The following is a 7336-nucleotide window of genomic DNA, read 5'->3' on the forward strand; positions in this document are numbered from 1 at the left end:
CTTCCTTCCTTCCTTCCTTCCTTCCTTCCTTCCTTCCTTCCTTCCTTCCTTCCTTCCATGCAGTCTCCATATACCATAACCATCCATCCGTCATTCATGGGCAGAAAAGAACCTGCTGCCCTTGAAGCCCAGCCTTCTTAAAGCACACACGCAAAACACGTTTGGTGCTCAGCAGTCTTTATTAAGAAATCAGCACACGCCACGGACCCACGCTCCCTCTAAGCCGTGGAGTCTTGCGAGCAAAAATTCTACTTTGTGGGCTACTGGCATTAAAGTTGTGAGCGAGCGCTTTGGCGGCTGCATCAATCGATTTGTTCTGGAGCCCTCCTTCCTGAGCGAAGGTAAAAATGGGTGAGCCATTGGCTAAAAAACTGTGAGCTGGCTCACGCTGACTCAGCTTAGAGGGAACGCCGGCCATGGTTCACTTGGCGTCGCTTATTATGCTTCCGCCAGATTCAGTTGGGCGGCCGTGTTGGGCCTGAAGCGGCAGAACAAAGTTCGAGTCCAGTGCCACCTTGGAGACCAACAAAGTTTTATTCTGGGTACAAGCTTTTGTGTGAATGCACACTTCTAGTGCGCATGCACACACAAAGCTTACGTCCAGAATAAAATCTTTGTTGGCCTTAAAGGTGCCGCTGGACTCAAACTGTTTTACTTCTGCCCAGTGCTTTTTTTGTAGAAAAACCCAGCAGGAACTCATTAGCATAACAGACCATACCCAACAGCAGAAACTCATTAGCATATTAGGCCACACCCTGATAGCACGGCTCATTAGCATATTAGGCCACACCCCATGTTACCAGAAGTGTGGTCATTCAGCCTTTTGCTTCTTATTCTGTTTACCTTGTTTGTTGTCAAAACCCAGGGCCTTTTTTGGAGCAGGAACGCCTTTGCATGTTAGGCCACACACCCCTAATGTAGCCAATCCTAATGAGTTCCTGCTGTTGGGTGTGGCCTATTATGCTAATGAGTTCCTGCTGGGCGTGGCCGACTCGGGAGCCAGCCGGAACTCCATTCCTGTGCGTTCCTCCTCCAAAATAGCCCTGGTTCTGCCAGTCGTGCCAAAACTGAACTGTGTTGGGAGAGAAGTCACGCCTCCCTCCCGCAAAGCCTGCATCACCACCTCCACCCGGATTTCTGAGACGTCACGATGTGCTGCATGGAACACTGGCTGCTTCCCAATTGCTCGCTAAGGCCTGGTAGGGAAACAGAACCTGTTTCAGAAGCATAGTACTTCTCAATGCCGGAGATGTGGCCTTTCTCCACCCACGCACCCCAGTTGCATTTGTATCGCACCTTTCCCCAAGTATGGCGCTCGCGCCTCCGCTTGCATTGGTATTCCAGCGAGCTCCACGCAACTAGTGAAACTGAAATTCCACCGTACCATTAGACGCCGTGGAGAAAACCTGCAGTGTTCTGATGAAAGGAGCTTTTGACTCTCGCACGGGCATGCCTCCAAAATCTTGTTGGGTGTCTTAAGGTGCTCCTAAACTCGGATGTACCTGTGAACTTTGTCCCCTTCGCTGTGTTGCTGGTAGTTTAATGCTCTCGGGTGACTTTGTTTTCTCTGGTGAGCACCCTAGGAGTCCTCTCATTGGCCACTGCTGGAGTAGGCGGACCCTTGGTCTGACCCAGCAGATGGGGGTTCTCCAGGAGTACTGCTGGATCAGGCCATCGGTCCATCTAGTCCAGCATCCTGTTGCACCCAGTTCCTCTGAAGGGCCAACGACGGCATACAGGCTGAGGCCTTCCCCAGATTAACGAAAGAAGAGCCCTGCTGGATCAGACCAGGGGTCCATCTAGTCCAGCATCCTGTCTCACAGTGGTCCAGCAACAGGGCATACAGGCCGAGGCCTTCCCCAGATAATGAAAGAAGAGCCCTGCTGGATCAGACCTGTGGTCCATCTAGTCCAGCATCCTGTCTCACACAGTGGCCAACCAGTTCCTCTGGAGGGCCAACAGCAGGGCAGAGAGGCCGTGGCCTCCCCCTGATAAGAGCATCAGAAGAGCCCTGCTGGATCAGACCAGTGGTCCATCCAGTCCAGCATCCTGTCTCTCACAGTGGCCTCAACCAGTCCCTCTGGAGGTCCAGCAACAGGGCAGAGAGGCTGAACCCTTCCCCTGATAAGAACATCAGAAGAGCCCTGACAGATCAGACCAAATAGGCCATCTAGTCCAGCATCCTGTCTCATATAGTGGCCAACCAGTTCTTCTGGAGGGCCAACAAACAGGGCACAAGGTCCAATGCCTTCCCCCGGATATTGCCTCCTGGCACTAATCTTCAGAAATTTACTGCTTCCGAACGTGGAGAGTCTCACCCTGAATAGTAGCCGCCGATAGACCCTCTCCTCCGTGAATCGGTCCAATCCCCTTTTAAAGCCGTCCGTGCCTGTGGCCGTCGCCACATCCTCAGGCAGTGAATCCCGCATTTGAATCATTCTTGTAAAAAAAAGTATTTCCATCTGTCCGTCCTGGATCAAGTCATCAGCCTCACTGGACACCTTGCTCTAAACGTTGACACACCCATTTTTGTACCTGCCCATTGCCTGAAGGACCTGGAGACCCGTGTTTTTCTTTGCAGAGGGATTCAAGAGCCTTCTTGCCAGGTGCGGAGTTCTCCCCGGGCCCTCCCGGCCATCGCTCCAGGCAGCCTCACCTAGTGATGGCGGAAGGAAGGGCCGGGACAGTTTATCCCGACGTTAAGCCTAAATCCGCCGCCACCGCTTCTGGCCCCGCCGCCGGGTCTTGCCTCTTCCTTCCCGCCAGATCCTCCTGAATATTAAAACCGTCAGCCCGAGCCGGAGGAAAGAAGATTAAAACACCCCCTCTTTCTGCGAGGATTTGCCCTTCCGGACCCTCGATCGTCTTCGCAGCGCCGGCTTCTCCCATCTTTCTCAACTCTTCACCCGCTCCCTCTTTGGGGCGCTCCGATCTTGAGCGTTCCCCCCATCACCGCTTCCCGGCCTGCTGCGAAAGGGTGCCGGCTGCTGGAACAGCCGCGTGGGAGTCAAAATCTCCGCTAATTCAGGCTCCTGCGTGTGTCTCTCTCGCCAGGCCTCTTCAGCACACACCCGTGGTCCGTGTTTCAAAAAAAAAAAAAATGTGGGTCGCCTGTGGGGCACGCAGAAGGCGAGGAGTTCGCCTGGCGCGTTCCCAACTCTGTCGGAGACGGCTCTGGGTACGTTTTGGCGGCATCTACCAGCTGCCACCTTGGCGCTGCCTGCTTTATCATTTCGGCGGGCAAGGAAACGCCGCTGAGATTTCGTCCGCCCGGCTGAGCAACATCTGTCTCCTGTCTCCAGGGGCCTCGCTCCCCCCCCCGACCGTATCCTAACCCGCGGGAGGGGGTGCAAAGAGCCCAGTTGCGGCCCGCCTCCCACCTGTGATTCAGTTTGACGTGATTCAAAATGGGGCCGCGGCGCACAGCCCGTCAGTTGCCGCCTGAGAGCGATCGCCGCACTCCCACCGTTCCTGGTGGCCACAGTGTGCCAAGGTTCTCTGCTGCACAGATTAATCCCATAAAGCCATGCGACAGAGGTGCATTCCCAGCCCCATAGCCAGACATTTTGCCGGGGGGGGGCATGAGGATTTTTTGTGGGGCGTGCCTCACATTTGAGGGGGCGGAGCCCTGAAATGCCCCGCTGTGGCTATGAGCCTGTGCATTCCCCCTTGCGGAAGGCGCTGGGTGGAAGGAGTTGGCACACCGGGGCTCATCAGAGACACAGCAGGCAGCCTCCTCCGCAAAGGCTTTCGGCCTACACTTCCCACAGCGTGCAGTTTAGGGATTGCTGTCCTGTCAGCAGGGGTCATTTCGTAGAAAAAGAGGTTCAGGAGCTCATTAGCGTAATGTATTAGCATAACTCATTTGCATATGCCACACCCCCTGACATCACCGGAAGTGTGTCAGAAGGCAATGCCCACTGCTCAGGCTCCACTGGACTGTTTTGGATTGCTAGCTATTGGTGTGTGTGTGTGTGGGGGTGTGCAGATCTGTCCTCACAGAGGAGGGAGAGCTTGTACCTGAAGACGGGGGGGGGGGGGCGCTGGGACTCACTGGCCTCGTTTGGACCTGGGGGGGGGGAGCTCTGCAACTTACCTGGCTGCTGCTTGATCTGACCGAGGGCTGCAGGGGGCGGGGCTTGTTGCATGTGCCCGCCCCCTGGGCTCTTTACTGCTGGAGCTCTGGCTCCTGTGCGCTTCTGCAGGAAATGGCCCCTGGCTGTCAGTCAGAACGGAGTTCATGCTGGTCTCTGTTTAGTGGGGAGGTGCTAGACATCTCCTGGGCTCCATCCTGTATTCTACAGTCTAGGTTTGGGTGGCGGGGGGGGACACGCTGGATCTGATTACATGACCGAACCAGTATATTCTATGTATTTATTTAATTCATGTATGCCCCATTTTCTCCCAGTGGGAACCCAAGAATGAGAGCCAGTTTGGATTTAGTGGTTAAGAGCGTGGACTCTAGTCTGGGAGAACCGGGTTTGGTTCCCCACTCCTCCACTTGCACCTGCTGGATGACCTTGGGCAAGCCATAGTTCTGATAACAGCCATCCTTGAAAAAGCAGTTTCTGTCAGAGCTCTCTCGGCCCCAGCTACCTCATACGGTGTCTGTTGTGGGGAGGGGAAGGGAAAGGAGTTTGTGAGCCGCTCTGAGACACCTTTGGGTAGTGAAGGGCGGGGTATAAATCCAATCTCTTCTTCTTCAACCTCACAGGGTGTCTGTTGTGGGGCGGGGAAGGGAAAGGAGTTTGTCAGCCACTCTGAGACACCTTTGGGTAGTTAAGGGCGGGGTATAAATCCAATCTCGTCTTCTTTTACCTCACAGGGTGCCTGTTGTGGGGAGGGGAAGGGAAAGGAGTTTGTCAGCCACTCTGAGACACCTTTGGGTAGTGAAGGGCGGGGTATAAATCCAATCTCTTCTTCTTCTTCTACCTCACAGGGTGTCTGTTGTGGGGAGGGGAAGGGAAAGGAGTTTGTGAGCCGCTCTGAGACTCCCTTGGGTAGTGAAGGGCGGGGGTATAAATCCAATCTCTTCTTTTCTTCTTACATCATTCTCCCCTGTTTTATCCTCACAACAACCTGGTGATGTTTTATCCTCACAACAACCTGTTCCATGGCACAGGTGGGCCACTGAGGGCTACTAAAATGATTAAGGGGATGGAATATTTTCCTTGCAAAGGAAGCTTAAAGAGGTTCGGGCTCTTTAGCGTGGAGAAATGATGGTTGAGGGGGGACATGATCGAGGTTGACAAAATTATGCCCGGGATGGAGAAGGCAGAGAAAGAAGGACTGTTCTTCCTTTCTCACAATGTAAGAACTCGCAGGCATGCCATGAAATTGAGGAGCAGGAGGCCGAGAACAGATCAGAGGAAATCCTTCATCCAAGTAATGAGCACATGGAATTCACTGCCGCCGGCGGCTACAGCATAGCTTCAAGAGAGGACTGGAGAAACAGATGGAGCAGGGGTCCGTCTGTGCCTATTAGCCACAAGGTATTAAGGAAACACTCTGGGGTAGGGATGCTTTGTATTCTGGGTGCTTGGGGGGGCAAGAGTGGGGGGGCTTCTGGAGTTCTGGCCCCGCTGGTGGACCTCCCGATGCCGCCTCATCTTTGGCCACCGTGTGACGCAGAGTGTTGGACTGGATGGGCCACTGGCCTGGTCCAACATGGCTTCTCTTCTGTTCTTATGTCTCAGGCAGTGATGCTCTGTATTCTTGGTGCTTGGGGGGGCCACAGTGGGAGGGCTTCTGGAGTTCTGGCCCCACTGGTGGACCTCCTGATGGCACCTGGTATTTCTGGCCACTGTGTGACACAGAGTGCTGGACTGAATGGGCCATTGGCCTGATCCAACATGGCTTCTCTTATGTTCTTATGTCTGGGGCAGCTGATGCTCTGTCTCCTTGGTTCCTAGGGGGTCACAGTGGGAGGGCTTCTGGAGTTCTGGCCCCACTGGTGGACCTCCTGATGGCACCTGGGTTTGGGCCACTGTGTGACACTGAGTGCTGGACTGAATGGGCCATTGGCCTGATCCAACATGGCTTCTCTTATGTTCTTATGTCTGGGGCAGCTGATGCTCTGTCTCCTTGGTTCCTAGGGGGTCACAGTGGGAGGGCTTCTGGAGTTCTGGCCCCACTGGTGGACCTCCTGATGGCCCCTGGGTTTGGGCCACTGCGTGACACAGAGTGCTGGACTGGATGGGCCATTGGCCTGATCCAACATGGCTTCTCTTATGTTCTTCTATGGGGATCTGAACGTGGTTCTCCCAGGTAATAATCTGGTACTCTGTAACTGCAGCACACCGGCTCTGTAGTACTCCCTTGAGAACTGCCCCTCCTTGCGACCACCGTGGGCCTGTATACTCAAGACGTCATCGCATCTCTCTCTCAAAGGCCATCCGCTTATAAAGCCCCTGCTTCGAAGAGCATACCTATAACATGTAGACGCGGGGGGGGGGGGAAATCCCAAATTTTCTCTTGCCGCTCTCCTCGCTTTGTCCTCGGAGCAGAGTTTAATTGCATCCCCGGCGTCTGCTTTATTAACGCATTTCAGCGGCACCGTGCCTCTGAACGTGCGCAGAGTGCATTCCCCTTGCCCACATAAACCCAGCAATGAGCCGGACGCAGCTTTGGCCCGAAGTTTCTTAGCAGGAATCAAGCCCTGGGTGAGAGGAATGTAGGGAAAAAAAGGGCGCCGGACGGCAGGATTTCTGTGTTCCCCCCACCACCACCTGTCGATGTTGAGTCTGGTGAATGATGCCATCTGGTGTGAAGCCGAGGCGAGAGGATGAGGCAGGTGTTTGGGAAGGGGGGAGTGGGGTAGGCTTGAGACGCTGAGACCCTGCTGGATCTCTCCACCCCCCCCAAAAAAAAAAATTCCAGGCTGGGTTTTGTCAGCTTTCCCCCTTCCTTGCTCTCTGGGGAGTGCAGGCTGCTAGCTCCGGCCTCAGCCGCACAGTTACAGCCGACATGCATAATTCACACCGGATAATGTCGGCTCCGTTGGTGTGTTTGTGTGTGTGCGCGTTGGAGCTTCTCCCCCCCCCCCAGTTGTAAAAATAGCATCAAGATCTAAGAATAGCACCGACGCAGCTCCCCTGCCTCAGGATCGGGTCTTTGGCTGGCGGACGCCGCCTTCTCGAACTCGATTCCCCGTTTCTGTAGGAGGAGGGTTGGGGGGCAGCGTTCAGTCCTGGGGGGGCAATGGTGGGGGGGCTCCTAGTGTCCTGGCCCCACTGCTGGGCCTCCTGATGGCCCCTGGTACTTTTGGCCACTGTGTGGCAGAGTGATGCTCTGTATTCTTGGTGCTTGGGGGGGGGGGGGGGGGGCCTTCGGGTGT

Source organism: Gekko japonicus, unplaced genomic scaffold, assembly GCF_001447785.1.
Source record: "Gekko japonicus isolate JY-2015 unplaced genomic scaffold, Gekko_japonicus_V1.1 scaffold2321, whole genome shotgun sequence".
In the NCBI taxonomy this organism is placed as follows: domain Eukaryota; kingdom Metazoa; phylum Chordata; class Lepidosauria; order Squamata; family Gekkonidae; genus Gekko; species Gekko japonicus.